Source organism: Mesoplodon bidens (genome assembly GCF_964165515.1).
Source record: "Mesoplodon bidens genome assembly, chromosome: 4".
NCBI classification, from domain to species: domain Eukaryota; kingdom Metazoa; phylum Chordata; class Mammalia; order Artiodactyla; family Ziphiidae; genus Mesoplodon; species Mesoplodon bidens.
In genome coordinates, this window is record NC_138160.1 from 56,082,806 (window position 1) to 56,101,929 (window position 19,124).

The 19,124-nt window shown below is 40.8% G+C and overlaps 1 pseudogene across 1 annotated transcript; it reads right to left on the reverse strand.

The window, feature by feature from the left end:
• Positions 1-16,914: 16,914 nt before the first annotated feature.
• On the reverse strand, positions 16,915-17,490 carry LOC308615410 (ras-related protein R-Ras2-like; annotated as a pseudogene). The gene has a single exon. The product of its transcript is annotated as a ras-related protein R-Ras2-like (transcript).
• Between the last annotated feature and the right edge of the window lie 1,634 nt (positions 17,491-19,124).

The window sequence follows — 19,124 nt, forward strand, 5'->3', positions numbered from 1 at the left end:
GGCAGACAGCTCCTACGTGGAGCCAAAGCTGCAGCCAATCACCCTGTGAAAGGAGCAGCCTCCGTGTAAGATGCAAAGGCCAGACCTCAGCTACCTCATACCACCTCACAGTTCCCTGTGTTTGGTTCATCAAGTCCGCAGGCCCTCGATGGGCAGAAATAAAGAGAAGCAGGTTCCTGTTACTTTCCTCAGGAGCAAACCCTCGAAGTCATAAAGCATCAGTGAAGATGGGCAAAGGACAGTCTCTTGGGGCCTCTGTTCCCTCAGATATAAAACAAATCACAGCAGTTCCTTTCTCTGAAGTTGTGTTGTTCTCTAACATATAACTGCTGGTAATCTGGCACACATTCAGACATGTGCATATGTAGAGAGACACCATATAGGTGTTTAACTGATGTGAATTCAATTATATAAGTGCTGTCTCTTTTACATACTTAAAAATAAAAATGCTGTAAGATTACATTTTGCATACACACAGGTGGGGCAGGGGCTAGCTCACCTCCTGTGGCTGCACACCCACCCTCATGCTCCCCTGCTTGCCCTCACTGCCAATATCGCCTGCTGTGGCCTGTACTAGGAAACATGTAACAAATTCAGAAAAGTTGTTGGTGATTTACAGAAGTCTGATTCCCCTCCCTCCAGGGAATGTCTACTTATCAAATGCAGAAGGAAGGGGACATTGGTGGAGGCTGGGGCCCTCAGACCATTCCTCTGTCTTTCACCTCTGGCCTCTTCCAAGGCTTGCTGAGCAAAATTTCTGGTTGAATCAGATGGTGTTGGTTGAGAAAAAGGAGGGTGATAAGTGAGGGAAAGGGCCCAGTGATTTTCAAATGGCATCATTCCAATCTGATCAAATACACCAAGTAACCTTCCCTTCCAAGTGCAGTGACTTACGAAAACTCCCAGTTCCTCCCCTACCTTGCCCTGCACCATACATGCAAGCTATGCTCTTCTCCATTTGGCAAGACACAGGCAATTGGCCAGCTTCTCATATAAAGGACACCTTTTCCTCTTTAGCTAGCATTTCCCCTGAAGAATCAGAAAGGAACAGGCATCAGTGTTGCATGCTCCATGACTCCTCCGCACATTCCCATGACTGGTATCTGCTTTCTATCCGGCCCCATGTTCACCTGTCAAGCAGAGCGCAAGTGACACTTTCTGACCACCACTGAATTCCAGCTGCCCCCATCTGGAGAGTTCTGGCTTGAGTTTCTCTCTGTTCCTAGGCTATCTTTGACACAGTGACCCATTTTAGTGCGTTCTGTCCAGAAGTGGCTGTTCCTCAAAGAGGAATGAATCACTTTGTATCCATAACAATGCAAGTGATTCCCAAACAACAGATGCTTTCCACTGGTTCAAAGTTTCGAACAGGCATTGAAGGAAACTTCACAAGGCAGGTACCCCTGGGGTAACACCTGGTAGGAGGCTGTACAACCTGAAATGTAACTTACAAACCACCTCAAAGCCACTGGAGGCAAAGATTTGGAACAGAAAGACCATTTCTCTCTAAGTAGTCCAGTATATTTCCTTCCAGCCAAGCAATAAGCCCAGTGTAACAGCAGAATTCCAGCATCTTCCTGAGTTAACACAAAGCCGCCATGTTGACATGGCTCCATTGGAGCCCTTTCGCTAGTCGGCCTACTTTTATCATATCTAAGAAATGAGGTAGGTTCCCTGGTGGTGCAGTGGTTGAGAACCTGCCTGCCAATGCAGGGGACACGGGTTCGAGCCCTGGTCTGGGAAGATCCCACATGCTGCGGAGCAACTAGGCCCGTGAGCCACAACTACTGAGCCTGCGCGTCTGGAGCCTGTGCTCCGCAACAAGAGAGACCGCGATAGTGAGAGGCCTGCGCACTGTGATGAAGAGTGGCCCCCACTCGCCGCAACTAGAGAAAGCCCTCGCACAGAAACAAAGACCCAACACAGCCAAAAATAAATAAATAAATAAAATTAAAAAAAAGAAATGAGGTAGAGGCTGGTTACTTCCTAAAAGATGGAATTTGCCTTGGTTCTCTATTCCACATGAAAGCAAGCAGTAATTTATAATTGCTTGGAAACCAGTAGCATAGACACTGATGAGTAAGTGCTCAATTGAAGCCAAATTCCCCCTCCTATTCATGAAAGGAACTTGGATGCCCACTCTCAAGTGTCAGTCATCTTGAATCACACTGGTGTTGAATTGAGCTACTGTTTTTTCCAAAGTAGCAACTCCCGTTGAGCCAAATGATGCCTTCGGGCACATTATTCCTTTCACAGTGTACTGTATTTGAATAGAAAAGAACTTAAATGTGAAAAAAATGTAAATCTATTTGGGTGGTTGGTTATATCACCAGGGTTAAGTGTTTGTGCTTCAAGTTACTATCTTGAATCAAGAGTTTTCATATAATTACAACCTAAAGGAAACCATAGTAAAAATTTGAACCAGAAATTTACTTACTGTAATGGATGATTACCAAAGAGTAAATAAATCGCATTTAGGAACAGGAAAGAAAGAAAAGTGACATTGCTAAAAGCTGTCAACTTTGCAGAGCAGAATCCCTTCCCCACAGCTCCCCTCCCCCACCCCCCCTCAGCTTCCCTTCCCATCTCCACTAGGAGCTCAGTGACTTTATGCACTTCCTCACCATTTCTCTTTCCAAATTTGCCTAATGGAAATAATCTGAAACTCATTTTCATTATGATATAAATGATTGATAACTTAAGTGTTACATGTTTTCAGATTATTCATTTATCTTAACATGCTTGATAATGCTTTAGTCTAAAGGCAGGAACTCTAATGGGAATTTGAGCAGCCAGACCATAGGTGAAGGATTTTTGTCAGGGAGGGCGATGGTGTTGGGGGAATGCCTTCCCAACCCAAGAGAAATCTTAATAGCAGAGAAGTTTTGGAGCTATTAATGAGGGTATATCAATGAACATGGGCTAAAACAAAATATTTGACAAGCATATTAAAAAAAAAATAGTTGTGTACCAGGAATTTAAGTGGCCTCAGCACATACGATTTGGGCGTTTGGTAAAAATAGTAAGATATGAAGATTGAGAAGATACGTACACACACCCCACACTTTTAAAGAGTTTACAAAGAATGTATGTTGGTATAACTGAATCACTTTGCTATGCAGCAAAAATTAACACAACATCGTAAATCAACTATATTTCAATAAATTAAATAAATAAAAGAGTTTATAGTACCTCCTCTTACATTAAGGAGGAAGAAGAGGAATGGGGCAGAGCCCTGAGGTTCTTGGAGGACCTGGAAACTACAGGACCATGGGACCCAAGGCCATTGCTCTCAGGGACCCAGACATCTGGGGAGGAAAGAAACTGGGGAAAGCCTGTAAAACTAGGTAACTAGTAGGTCACTGGTGACCTTGGTTGAGGATAATTCTGGAAGCCATTGTTCTCATGATAAAGACCAAATATCTCAAGACCCTGGATAATCTGGCTCCTGCTTACCTGTCATATCTCTCCACTTCCTCCCACCCCCAAACGGCTTCAGCCAAGGATCTTTGAACTTGGCATTTCCCAAGTCTGAAACACTCTTACATTCCTCTAACTGCCCTAGTTAACTCTTACTAACCCTTCAGGTCTCAGCTCAATAGTCATGTCCTCTGAGAAGCCCCTCTGACTCCTCAGACTAGACAAGCTTCCCTGCTCTCATAACTACTATACTCTCCTTTTAAAACTACATTTCCTAGTTTACAGTTATGTATTTGTGTGACAATTGATTTATGTCTCTCTCCCCTACGGCTCTGTAAACACCATAAAGATGGGACCATATCTCGCTGGTTACCTTCGTGTCCCCAGTGCCAAGAACAGTGTTTGGCATATAATATGTGCTCAATAAATGTTAATTGATTATGTAACTGAATCAACTGATTATGTAAAAGGATCAACAATTCTTCTCATCAGTTGCTTTGTACTGAATGTTTATGTCCCACCAAAATTCATATGTGCATTTTGAAGCCTAATCCCCATTGTGATGATATTTGGAGGTAAGGCCTTTGTGAGATAATTAGGTCATGAAGATGGAAACTTCGTGAATGGGATTAGGGCCCTTATAAGAAGAGATCTCTCGGAACTCCCTGGCGGTCCTTGCTTCCACCACAGAGGGCCCAGGTTCTATCCCTGGTTGGGGAACTAAGATCCCACATACCAGCCATCATGGCCAAAAAGAAAAAGAAAAAAAGACATCTCTCTCCACCTTGTGAAGACCCAGCAAGAAAGTGTCCGTGTGCAAACCAGGAAAAGGCTCTCACCAGGCACCAAATTATCTGGCATCTTGCTCTCAGACTTACCATTCTCCAGAGCTGTGAGAAATAAAGTTTTGTTGTTTAAGGCACCAATCTGTGGTATTCTGATTATAAGACATCAAGGCAGCTCAGGAGAATCAACAAGCTGGGAACCGTAAGCAAGTAGCTTATTTTCTTCAAACTTCAGTCTCCTTACTTCTAATATGGCATTAGCAATAGCACCTATTTCTGAGTATTGTTTTGAGAATGAACTGAAATAATACATGCAAATAACTTAGTATATATGTAGCACAGTAAACACACTCAATAAAGTTTTCTTATTATTACTATTACAGCTTTCTCATCTATAAACTGATGGTTTTAGAGGTTCCTTCTGCTTTAAACATGCTATGACTCCTATTTAATCCTAAAAGAAAAGTTCTTTGTTTTCTGGACTTGTCAACCTGGCAATTTTAACAATCAATGTATTAACTTTTTTTTTCCAGTAAAATAATGCTACAAGAACCAGCAATGATTCATCACCCTGTAATAATATGCATGAATTTAGGGCAGGGCCATAATTATTTTATGAACTTACATTTAATGTACAAAAGTCTTCCTTCGTCTCACAAGATTCCAGGAAGTACAAAGAGGGGGTGATTTGGAATGATAAAGCTCCCTTTTGATCTACAGTTCTGAAGAGAGGCATGCTTTTTATTTTGTTGGTCTAACAACAGGGTAGATATATATGCCCTTACTTAAGAGAGAAGAAAAACAGAAAACCAAAAGTTAAGACATTCATATTACACAAGCCAAAATATTAAACAGAAGCCTGGGTGCCACTCTGTGATTTTTTAACCCTATTGAATATCTTTCTGGATTTAAACCCTCACGAAAGAAGTAATGTTCATTACCTAATAATGATAAAATATGTATGGCCTTCTACCTCCAGTGAAAAACATGATCTTCTTTGCTCTTATAAGGTGTAATGGAGAGTTTTATGCCCACTTTATGCATGGGAAAGTTGAGGATCCATGAAGGAAGATAATTACCTAAAAAATCACATAGCTAACCAGGCACGAAACCAATGCCAAATGAGCCCAAAGGTTTAGGCCTCGTGATCAGACAACCCACTTCCCTTTGCTTACCTGCCAAGTCCCGTAAGTGTGAGCAATGCTTCATGTTTGTTTCTCATAAATACATCCTTATTGATAATGTCAATAAAGTAAATTTCATCACTCACTTGGAATGGCTCCGTCTTCATCCTGGCAGTGTTTTGCCTTCCAGAAGAGCAGAACAATGCACCATAGTTTCCAAGTGCCTTTCATTTGTCACTGGGACCTTTGCTATTTGGATCATACTTCCTCCTTGCCAGACCTTAGCAAATATAATATCTTGGTCCAGATAATTATCTCTGTAATGGAGGTAATTGCAATGGTAAGCATCTTTAACCCAAATTCCCATGTTTTTTCAGTGCTTTATTTTAGGCTGACCCATACTATCGAAAAGTGTTCCAGTGACGGCTAAAGCTAGAGAGGGACAAGGTATTAACCAAAAACTTATTAAAACCAACAACCAATGTTTGTATAAAGCTTTAAAGTTTACCAAGTTTCAATCCAGGGAGGTAACTAGGGCAAGTCTCATTATTCCCATTTTATAGATGAGAAAATGAGGTTCATTCAGATCTTTTTACTTCAAATTCCATGCTAGAGCTACAATACCACAATATCACAATACTACAATTCCTGGGCACTTCACTATTATTGTTATTATTACTCTTACCATTCAAAACCAGAGGGCATTTGCTTGAACTTGCCCCCACATGAGCAGTCAGAGATATCAGAATTGGGATCATCAACCAAATTGTACTTAAAATAATTTACTTATTATTTTCCAGACATGCTTTGGACAAGCTATTTTAAACACAATTGCACATCAGTAAAAGTCCACAGGAACAATGGTCCCTCCACAGGCTTCTAATGGAGAAAGTGAATTCAGAACAGACCTTGTTACGGTGTCAAAATGAAACAATGCCTGGGCAAGTTCCATTACCATTCCACAAACAAAACTAAGGAAACGGGAGAAGAAAGGAGAAAAGTAAAGTATATTTATGTCCTGCAGGGCTCTAGCTCTGGCAGGAAATTCTGAGTGAGAGCTCTTGTAGGTGCCCTACTGCTTGACCCTGGGATTGTGGGACCTTTGTATGGCCATCTCCAATCAAGTGTGTGGTTGGCTCCTGCCATAGGCTTCAGAGGCTGAAGGGGCCTGAGCCTCACTCAGCTTTTCCATATCTCCCCAAACCTGGCCACTGCATATGTAGGGGAACTTCCCTTCTTGCTCCTACAAGCCTTGTAGACTTCCAGTTCACAGCAGGAAGAACTGCTTCTCTCCCCTCACCCTTTACATCACTTCTACATACATCATTCACTGATCCCTGTCTTAGTAAGTCTTTAAATAAGTGCTTATTACCTATTGACTGGGAACAGACAACTTGAAGAGAAATGCTATGTGCCAGACACACAACAGTCTCAAACTTGATTACGTAAGAATCCCTTGGAATGCCCATTTAAAATGCAGATTTCTGGATCCTACCTCTGGAGATGCTTATATGGTAGGTTTGGGATTCAGCCCAAGATCTGGATTGCAATCAAATACTCCAGATGATTGTGATGTAGGGGATCCAGGGTCACTTCGAGATATACCATATTAAGTGCTAAAGAACTGAATAAAAGAGTGAATGAATGAATGATAATATCATGAATGAGTATCGATGGTTGAACTGTGTTTCCCTCATTTGCCTTGCCATGAGGATCATTGGTACACATTAAAAATAATGATTACTGGGACTTCCCTGGTGGTGCAGTGGTTGAGAATCCGCCTGCCAATGCAGGGGACACAGGTTCGAGCCCTGGTCCAGGAAGATCCCACATGCCATGGAGCAACAAAGCCTGTGTGCCACAACTACTGAGCCTGTGCTCTAGAGCCCATGAGCCACAACTACTGAGCCCTCATGCCACAACTACTGAAGCCTGCGTGCCTAGAGCCCGTGCTCTGTAACAAGAGAAGCCACCACAATGAGAAGCCTGCGTACCGCAACAAAAAGTAGCCCCTGCTTGCCGCAACTAAAGAAAGCCTGCGCACAGCAACGAAGACCCAACACAGCCAAAAATAAGTAAATAAATAAATAAATTTATAAACTAATAATAATAATAATAATAATAATGATTACTAAGCCTGCCCAGACATAGTAATCATAGTCCCCAGGGAAAGAATCTGGGAATCTATATTCTTAAATAAGTGCCCCAAATGAGTCTTATGAAGAGGCACCTTTGAGGAATACTACCATATAGGCTGTGGTCTCTGTAGTTCCCACAACACTCATTTCCTGTTCTTTGAAGCAGTAACTTGGAGTGACCACTTTCAAGCAAGTACCTGAAGTTCTTACTCTCTTGGTAAAACTGCTCCTTCACTTGCCATTTTAGAAAAAATCAGACCCTTCAGCCATACCCCATATGCTCCTTCCAGTAAATACTCTACAGCTATGGATCCAAATGGGTTTCAATATAATGTGGCGAGATTTCAAAATATTTAATAATCAGTACTGTCTGGGCACCAACTAATCCAAGTGGACAAAGAGTATATATAGTAATATAAGCAACCAATGTTTACTGTCTAGATATTAGTCCCTAGTGTAAGACTTTAAATGATAGGTTTTTTTTTAATTGAAGTGTAGTTGATTTACAATGTTGTGCTAGTTTCAGGTGTACAGCACAGTGATTCAGTTATATATATTTCAGATTCTTTTCCCTTATAGGTTATTACAAAATATTGAGTATACTTCCCTGTGCTATACAGTAGGTCCTTGTTGGTTATCTATTTTGTATATGGTAGTGTGTATATGTTACTCCCAAATTCCTAATTTATCCCTCTCCCCCTTAAATGATAGTTTTTTAATTGTGGAAGCTTAATAAAGCTTGGGAAAACTGATGTATTTTCAAGAATCCCTTCTAATTTATCTCTTGCACCCCTTTATAGAAGGCCTGAGTTTGGTAAATATATTGAAGGTAATGCCTGGTAATTTTGCTCAGGTTTGTTTAATACATCTTTCCCTGTTTTATTTGTTGCATGCTCCATGCCCTGACATCTTATTCCTTACCAGACCAGAAGTTTTATAATGTGCAAGCCTATTGTGCCCAGGGAAAAATGTTGAACTTTTGCCTTTGTAATAAGATATGCTCCAATGACCAACTTTAGCAATTTAATATAGTTGAATAATAACTGAATGGGACACTTTGTCACTCAGTCATTATTCAAGCTCCTACTGGGGGTGGAGAGAGGAGTTGCTGAAGGCCAGATTATTCCCAAGGGAGCTCAGCCACACAAATCAACACTGAGAGAATCTTTTTAAAAACAATGTTACAAAAAATCAAAAATTCCAGGAAATACAAGTCAAACTATAGATTTGCAAGATGCTTACAAGAGCTCAAGTTCAATTTTACAAAATGGCATAGTGTTTAGTATTCATCTAAGATAGTTTTGTACATGGAAGGTATGTTGGAAGGATAAAGCAATCACCTGGATAATTCAATCTAAGAAGTGCTTTGTAGGTGGACATGATCCAGATAGATGAGATCATTTCCACATGGTCCAGAGGTATGTGAAAATTCCCCTTCACCCTACATTGCATGTTACCTCTGATTCTGAAGATATTCCAGTATTCATTACAAGCTTCAAGCACCTGTATCCTGCTCTGATGTGTACAAAGACATTTCTGCTGAAAATTTCAAGGTCTCTTATTTTCATGCAAAACTTGAAGAAGCCAAAGTTTTTGTTTATTCATTTTAGTCTGAGTTGTTCTGTTTTGCTTTTTGAGATGTACTGTAAAGCCAATTTTTCTCTTTTCTGTATCTAGGACCAGGGCTTCATTTGCCAGTGAAGAAGATACCACATGCAGACTTCTAATTTATGTACTTAGTGTATATAATGTGTTCTAGAGTCTCATGAAAGTTAATCAAGGGAAAACCCAGATAGCCTGGCAGCCTTAGGGAACTAGGGTGTGGTCATTCGGGGAAGGCTGCCTCTTCCTCTGGAAAGACACCTGGTTGGGATTAGGCTGGGCCAAGGCTGTCGGGTCAGTGACAGCTGCCTCAGTGTCAGGATAGGAGGCTTTCAGAGAAGACGTGGCTCTCTTCCAGAACATCTGAGCCTTGATTCCTGCAATGCCACAGTCCTCATTTTTACTCCATGTGTGGATATCACTACCAAAGAGGTCACAGTAGCTCCCTGACCTCATATCTCTACCACAAGAAAGGCCCTCACCTGTTGCCTAGACCAGGGACCTTTTCCTTTCCAGGCATTCTCAGAAGACTCAGGAGAGTTGCAGAAGTTCTGGCAAGAGTTCTGGAAGGTGTAGGAAGCCCTGAGAGACATGTGTCCCATCAACAGAGGGTCGGAGATCTCATGGAAGTGGCTCCTCATCATTCATGTCCTCTCATATCCCTACCCTACTTCATGCCAATCCCTCGGGTTTTCATAAACCAGGTTGAGGGACCGGCCACAGGTCAAGAAAAAACCCCTGATCTGGGACTGATAAGTTAATTAAGGGACCTCAAAGGATTTTTACAATTGTTGATAACCTCTGACAGTCATACCTACATATTGTTAACAAAAAATGTTTATCCTTTCTGAGATGTCGTGGATAGAAAGGCTTATAGGCAGGGTAAGTGTTCAATGCAGTAGATGTATTTTCTTGATAGTAGATCTAGCCCAGTGATTACTCCCTACAAGTCATCATAGACAGCACTCTCACACGGATACAGAAAGAAGTTGAAAAACACATTTCCTAAAGTACTGATTGTCTCATATCAAGACTCTGGTTAGATGCCCCATGGTAGGAACCTTTCTCCACGTTTTGTGAATGGACAGAGAAAATCCTAGTCTTTGCCTCAGATTTCAGCTTAGGAGACAGCACTGCTTATATGGAAAGATTCAGTGGCTCTGGTCCAAAGAATATTCAGCTTTTGCTCCAATGGAACCAGGATCCTCTTTTCAATGTCCACCACAAACTGGGTGTCAGAGAAAACAGATTGATTGCCCCATAGTGGAGCTGCCAAGAGGAACTCTAAGGCAGACTTTGGTAAATGGAAGCTCCCATTAGCACCACAAGCCCCTGGGGAAGCATCTGGACTGATCTTGGTTATTGTCTTCATGGCCTTACCTGACTCCTCAAATTCCCTCTTTTGAGCCTAATCTGAGGACCACACCTGTAAAATCAACACCAGCCTAACATCCTCATTCTGACCCCCATTCTTGCCATTCCAATGGCCACACTCAGCCTCTGTTCCTGATTTTATCCACCCAAACAAGCCTTAGTCTAACCGGCCTTAGCTGATTATTCAAGCTGAACACATGTCTGCTAGCCCAACGCAGGCCCAGGCCCATCAGGAAGGCGAACCTCATCCTAGGCCCTCGTTCTGGCTTAGTGCCTCTGATGTCTGTTGCACAACTGGGCACCACAAGGAGCACATGACTGCCATCCACAAAGACAAAGATGGAAACTATGAGCCATCCACTTGGCAACTATGCTGGCATCCTCCTCCATTCATGCTGCCAAGCCCTGACCAGAAAGATCTTGGACTGCTTATTGCCCAATGCACTCAGTCCAGACTCAGGGTGGCTCAGGTCATGGCTGGTAGAACCGGCTATAATGACACTTATACTCGCAAGAAAAGGACAGAGGAGGGGACCCAGACTCCATATCAGTTTATGCCCACCAGATTCAAGCTAAAGAGAAATCTAGAAATCTTCATGAAACTAAACAGGATTTATTATTATTGTTATTGTTGTTATTGTTATTATTATTTAGAAAATGACCCAAAATAAACATATTCTACCTTTAAAATTTTTAAATTTGATTTCCATAGGAAAAACTGAATGCATTTTCTGTCCACAGAAGGCACGTATGGTCTTTTTCCAGGAATACGGGAAGCAGGGAAATAGGTGAAGAAAAGTAAGTAAATGATTAGGGTATAAGCTATAATGTAGGGAAGAGCTATGTCATTGTTGCCTACAGAGTACTAATCCTATGTCCCAAGTGATTCTGAAAGCACTCTAAAGAAACCAGGAAGAAAATTAAGTACTTGCCTATACATTTATCTCATTTTATCCCCTCCCCAATTCTTTCAAGTGAAGATTTATTTCCCCCACCTTGCAAATAAGGAAACTGAGGCAGCCTCAAAGAAGCTAAAGGACTGTTCAAGGTTACAAAGCTACAAAATGGTTGAGATGGGAGTTGAACCCAGTTCGTCATTAATTCAGACAACTGTCTTCCCCCTGAAGCATATGCCAAAAGAAGTTTACCAACATTCCAAGACAATGTCATCAGGGAGAGCACGGTCAAATTACTATTGAAGGAGTTCTTCCAGTCCGTTTCCCAAAACTAGTGTTGGAAGTGTTGGAAGGTGAGTTTGGTAATTGGTTCACTTTTAATAGATGATTTATTTTAAGCTGCCTGGCTTGATGATGCAACAAGCAGGGGAATAAGCTTGGTTTGAAGATAGATTTCTGATCTTCTGGGAAGTGCTTCTACTTCAATAAGCTTGGACTCACCAAGGAAATTCCTAAGGACGTTTAGTCACAACCTGCTGAGCTGCCAACGCTGTAAATATACACATGCCCATATGCACACATATGCATAGGAATAGATAATTTTGTAGTCATGGCAATGAATGCTGCTTTCATCAGGGACCAAGCCATTGCAGTCAGCAGGGAGGAGACTGTTGGGGGGAAACTTTTCTTCTTCCAACTTGGGTCCAGTAGTTGGTGGCCTGTAAATTAACTGACGAGGCATAGGTTAACAGGAAAAGAGATGAGGTTTACTTAAGCCTACACACAGAACTACTCAGTAATAGGTAACTCACTCAACAGACTGGGATAAAAACTTTATAGGCCAAATTAACAAAGGGGTGGTGATGGTGGTAGTTAGGGCTTCAGTAGGAAGATAGGGAAGGTTCTGTGGGACTTCTTGATGCTAATGGCTATGGGCAGTCTGCCTCCGTACAGGCACCTAAATACATTGGAAACACCCATGGTTGGGGGGAGGGAAGGAGGTTAATGTCAGCTGTATATTCTGAAAGCTATGTTTGTGTCAGATAAAGGGACTTGAGATAAGATTTCTTCCTGTATCTTCTTTAGCTCAAATGTTTTTACTTTAAAATCAACTCTGGGGGGTCTGAGCGGTTCCCCACATTTCCCTCACTGGAAACATCCCTAGAAGTTTAAAAAAAAAAAAAAGAGCCTAGGTTGATGGCTATGGGAAGAGATTTGGATTAGAAGTTGCAGGGAAAGAGATACACAAAGGGAGAAGAAAACAAAGATGAATGGTTGGAGCAGTTTCTGAGTCCACAGGGCAGCCAGTCAAGAAGATTTCTAGACGTTGGATTTTGAAGCACCTTTAGTGAGGATGGTAGTGGCAGTGTTATAGCCATGGCTATTTCCTGGAGCAGAGTATGGAAGATGCAGGTGTTCCAGTGAATTTTCTGAATGGTCCACACTGCTGTGGTGATAAATCCTTTGAAGTTATAGCACTTCAGCTTCAGCTCGCAGGGCTTTAGGAAAAAGGCAGCTTTAGTTCTCAGTGGTGCCAAGTCAAGAGAGTGAGAGAAAAACTTAATTACCAACAAAACGTGTAAGATAGCAGGTAGAATTCACAGAGATGAAAAGGTAGCTTTAAGACAATGAACGGGACTCAAATCTGGTAACATACAAGGGTAGGTTATTATTTTCCACTGAAACATACAATTTCTTTCTACAATCACCCCCATTAAAAAAAAAAATTATTTTATTTATTTATTTTTGGCTGTGTTGGGTCTTCGTTCCTGTGCGTGGCTTTCTCTAGTTGCGGTGAGCGGGGGCTACTCTTGGTTGCGGTGCGCGGGCTTCTCATTGCAGTGGCTTCTCTTGTTGCAGAGCACGGGCTCCAGGCACACGGACTTCAGTAGTTGTGGCACGTGGGCTCAGTAGTTGTGGCTCACGGGCTCTAGAGCGCAGGCTCAGTAGTTGTGGCGCACGGGCTTAGTTGCTCCACGGCACGTGGGATCTTCCCGGACCAGGGCTTGAACCCATGTCCCCTGCATTGGCAGGCGATTCTTAACCACTGTGCCACCATGGAAGCCCCTACAATCACCCCCATTTTGAGCAAAGATTATCAAAGTAAGATTACTCTTGTTTACAAAATAAGTCTTGTCCCATTAAATTTGGCCTGATCATTCACATAAGTGCAGCAAGATTGGTAATTGGACTATATAGGCCTTTTAAAGTTTGCTTGGCTGGAACTTTTATAAGGAATCTCAGATTGGACTTTTAAATGCCTCTTGATGCTTGTAAGCCAAGCCATGAACTTATCAGACTTCATCTGCAGTATTTATAGATTTGGTGATTTCCTTTCTTCTTGAGGTTTGCAAAATATTCTAAAGTTCCTGGGCCTGCCAGAAAGTGACTTTCCCTACTCACCTATAAAGGCCGGGAAGCCTGTAAGCCAGGTACCAGGCCAGTTTTCCCAGAACGGTTTTGTAAACATTGGCTTCATAAAGCAATCTTAATTCCTGAAAACTGTTTGGTCATAGATGATTCTGTGCACATGAATCTCAAATATGACATTCCAGTGAAAGCCTTGGTGATATACCCAATTTTCTCAATTATGTCCTGTTACAAAGAGAACAGATTCTTATTGAACTTATGCAAGCCACTATATTGCAATGAGAATAAAAATATTCAATAAGAGTTTCTGAATTCAGGAGGGATCAGTTAGGGAAAAAAGATAAATGTTTCTTTTCAGTTTGCAAAGATATAATCTTCTTATATGTTGTGAGTTATACATAGCTTAGGAGAAAACAGAAAAGGGGTTCCTTATATCCAGAAAAACAAAACATCTAAGAACAAGCAATATTCCAAATAAATAAACAAAAAAATCCATAAAAATTATAATCATTTTTTATTTGCTCATTCAGTCCCACATAATAATTCTTGTTCCACTTGAAACTGGCTTAGCAGTTTTGTGAAGTCATCAGCTTCACCACTAGAATTCTGGAAATCCTCAGTGGTATGATCTCAAATTTATTTAAGCAATGCCATCAGAAGCCTGTACCCCAGAGTACCTTAGGTCATAGATCTTTCTGTGGTTCTCTGAGACATCCCTTTTTTTGAAGACAAAGTATTCCGGCTTGTAGCTGATTGCAAGAGCTTTTAGAAAAGCATCAGAATAATAGAATAACTATCTGTGAATGACAAAAAACTTAAAATGGCCACTGTTAAAGTTTGATGAGAATTCATTATAAAAAATAATGCAGTTGACAAATTTGGTTGTTTCTGTGACATGTATTCTCTTAGGATAATAACTGAAATTATAACTGATAACATTCTATCAGGACATATCATAGAAAATGAGGGCATTGACAAATTTCTAGGAACTTCATAGAATTTCTGAAGTACTTATATCAATAACATTTAGGCATACCAGTATAACCTAGGGAAGGTTAAGCACCTCTTCCTATTTGACAATGTTTCCATGCAACTTAACTTATGACATAAACTTAATTAGTTAAACATCTCCCTTTTCACAAGGTGAGAGGACAAACCCTTCGAGATTTTCCAGGGACCCCGTGGAAAGTCTCAAAGTCAGTTCCAGGTCAAAAAGACTTCATTTAGAATTTGGTTTTGGGAAGCTGTCCAAAACATCAGCAGGTTTGAACATCTGATTAAATAGGATCACAGGTCAGTTCTTATTTAAGAAAAAAGACTTGGTCTTCTTAAATAATCAAAAACATGGTTAAAATACTGGAAATTATTCCAATAAGACACAGAATCTTTGCTTCCTTAGTAGATGACTTAAAAGGTAAAGAGAACATTTTTACAATCTCTTATTAAGAACAAACCAGTAATCCAAGAAACTTTTGTCTTTTTAAGGGAGAGAAAACCAAACTCTAATTTTGCATCAATACATTATTGATATTAAAACAATATTGACATTATAAAACTTACAGTAAATCCATTCAGCCTGACCACATGAGCTAAGATTCTCTCTCTGTGTCCCACAACATCACCCCGCCCCCCAACCTGTAAAACTTCCTATATTTATTCATCTTTTTGTCTCTCTCTTTGTTTTTTTGCAGTATGCGGGCCTCTCACCGTTGTGGCCTCTCCTGTTGCGGAGCACAGGCTCCAGACGCGCAGGCCCAGCAGCCATGGCTCACAGGCCCAGCCACTCCGTGGCACGTGGGATCCTCCCGGACCGGGGCACGAACCCACGTCCCCTGCATCGCAGGCGGACTCTCAACCACTGCGCCACCAGGGAAGCCCCTTGTCTCTCTTTTTTTTTTCTTTTTTCTTCTGGAACAATTTTTTTGTTTTGTTTTGTGATAACAGAGCAATTGTAATTCTAGCACCTGAAGCTATACAAGGATATGCTTTACAAACTTCGTGGAACTGTTGTACACATTCAATAAAGTGACAACTTACAATACCACTTAGTATATCAAAATCAGGAACATACCTTTGAATTGTTTAAACACAAGCCACAGAATGAAAAACAAAATCAGAAGTCACCCACAGTTATACTAATTGTCAATTAAAAGTTTTACCACTTACTACTTGATATAGCAGTCAGTATCTAGTAGGGGATATCGGAAGTGATTTCAGATTCTCATCCTGTCGTACTCTATTGGGAAGGTTTCTTGAGTAGCTATGCGACTGGCCAAAGGTGGGTACAACCAGGACCAGAACAGCATGTAAGGTTCTACCACAGTTTCTGTAGTTTTCACTTTTTTTTCCTTTGTCAGCTAAAAGTGAACAGTGAGAATTAAATACTTATCTTTACATATACACGAGGTATGCTGTGAGAGCATATTTGCTTACAATCATATAAAAATACTTGTTAACTAGTTTGATAAGAAAATAACGTATAAAAGTATATAGCAAAACGTTAATTATCTCTGACCCTGGAAAGATCAATTCCATATTTTATATTATAAACAAAAACAGTTTTAGTTTTTTTGAATCCCTTACCCAGAAATACTTGAAAAGGAAGACAGACAGAAATTATTTATTTTTACTCTCAACATGGCTGTGAAAAGAGTTAAATTAAAAAACCAAGAACACTAAAATGCCTAAGTCCAGAATGAGTCCAAATATTTGGCCACATAGAATATTATCTTTAGGAATAATAGTAAAGGCTTTACATGCAGTTTTTAACCTATAAATACAATAGGCATTTTGGTATTTTGGCCACTGGAAAACAAAGGCTATAGCATCAGTAAAGGTCTGAGATGTCTCACTTTTGTGAATTCAATTCAGTGTATTTAAGGTTAACTAAAGTTGACATCAAAATTTTTAGAGATAGGCAAAAATTCACATTAAAAAAAACTCCCTATGTTTCTATTTAGAGTAACAGTAGGCGATATGATTCCAGAAGTTAAAAGTTATTTCACAACCTATGACTTCAGCTTGGCAAACAGCTTAGGTTCCAAAGCTGATTCATCCTTATTAAAAGTAAGCCCTTAAAAAAAGAATGTGTCTGTATATATAGATATCCATTTTAAAGGAATCAATCTTTGAAGCAGCCTTAGTGTTTCCTTTAAATCTGTCTTGAATGACCATTGGATTAACTTCATGGAAAGGATTAGCCAGCTTCTTGGTCTAAGGCTACCACGGTGATCATTTATCTAAGGCTAGAAAGGTACCATCGTGATGTAAACTGTAAGGAGAGAGGGAGAAGATGAGGGCTTTTCCTGGCAGTTCGTAGCTAAAATTCAAGGGATTCTTAGAAAATGACACAGTGGCAGCCTTTCTTGTCTTTTTCTTTCCGCGTTGGTTCTGGTGAAGGAGGACATTCCTGCTCTTGAAATTTCCTTATAACCCGGACAAGCTCATGAAAGCTTGGTCTACATTCATCCTAATCTTTGCTGACGCCTTCACGTATGTTACCTTAAGTTGTCGTGCTAACTGCTGTCCTTCTTCCTGCGTTACCTGTCTCTGATGATCCAGATCTGCTTTATTACCAATTAAAGTCATTGGAAACTCATCACGATCCTTTACTCTCAGAATTTGTCTTTGAAACTTACAGATTTCTTCAGAACTGCCTCTATCTGTGACTGAAAAGACCAACAGGAAACCCTCGCCAGTTCTCATATACTGTTCTCTCATAGCTCCAAACTCCTCTTGTCCCGCTGTATCCAGAATATCTAGCCGGGCTGCCCGGTCATCTGTCACGCACTGCTTTGTGTAGGAATCCTCGACGGTTGGATCATAATCCGTTACAAAATAGGACTGGATGAACTGGATGGTGAGCGCCAACTTGCCGCGCCGCCCCCCGCCGGCCACCACGAGCCGGTACTTATCTTGGCCGGAGCCGTCCCGCCAGCCGGCCGAGGCTATGTGGACGCCGCCGAGCCCAGCCCAGCCACGCCGAGCCGCCGCCCATCCTAGGCCCGGCTCCGTAGACTTGTGCGGCCGGCGGGCCGCGGGTGAGCAGCCGGGCGGGGGTCCCGGGCGCCACGCTGCCGCCCGGACGGGCCCTCCAGCAGCTCGCGGCGCCCGGGCTGGCTGGGTCCCAACAGAGGCACAGAGAACCGAGGTGACCGCAGCGGCGAGGGGCTGCAGCGGCCGGGGGGCGCACTCCAGCACACGTCTTCGCAGTGCCAATGCAACAATCTTTAAACAACTACTTTTGGACAGAATTACTCTTTCCTTTTTCTTAACAAACACAATCCTACACTCCTTGAATACTTTGCATTCAGAGTTTTCTTCTTCACCCTAATTATTTCTAGTAGCTTCATTTACATATATTGATTATAATTTTGAACCCTTAGTAACCTTTATTTCCCAGAGAAAACTAGGAAGTAGACAATTGTGAACTGTCATAGACCAGCATTGTGTAGTAGATTAGCAAATTTATCAGTACATCATCTCACAGTTTCTAGAGACTTATGCTGCCCTCATAGTACAATTTCTCAATATGACAAAAAGATCATCTTTGTTCATAGAACCAAATATCTTTAGTTTCCTGTATAAATAAGAAGTCAAAACAGATAAACTTAAAGCTATGTTTAGTAATTAATGTTTCAGTATTTTATATTATTTGGAAATGATCTAGATATTTAATGAATATTTAATGGATATCTATTATTTAATTTTGTATAACTCTAAGGTTTCAAGTTACAAAAAAGATTTTGGAAAGTACTTCTAAGCAGACATATAATAAAACACAATTCTTGTTGAAATAAAATTTGTAAGAGCAATGATTTAATTTGATTAAAATAAAATCTCTAAGGAATCTTGCTCCCTGACTTCAGACTATACTACAAAGCTACAGTAATCAAAACTGTATGGTGCTGGCACAAAAACAGACACAGATCAATGGAACACGATAGAAAGCCCAGAAATAAACCCACTCACTATGGTCAATTAATCTATGATAAAGGAGGCAAGAATAAACAATGGAGAAAAGACAGTCTCTTCAATAAGTGGTGCTGGGAACACTGGAGAGCTACATGTAAAAGAATGAAATTAGAACATTCTCTAACACCATATACAAAAATAAACTCAAAATGGACCTAAACGTAAGGCCATATACTATAAAACTCCTAGAGGAAAATATAGGCAGAACACTCTGACATAAATCTCAGTCATATTTGTTTTGGATCTGTCTCCTAGCGTAATGGAAACAAAAGCAAAAATAAACAAAGAGGGCTTAATTAAACTTAAAAACTTTTGCACAACAAAGGAAACCATAAACAAAACAAGTCAAGACAACCTACAGAATGGTAGAAAACATTTGCAAACAATGCGGCCAACAAGGGATTAATTTCCAAAATGCACATCTTATATGGCTCACTATCA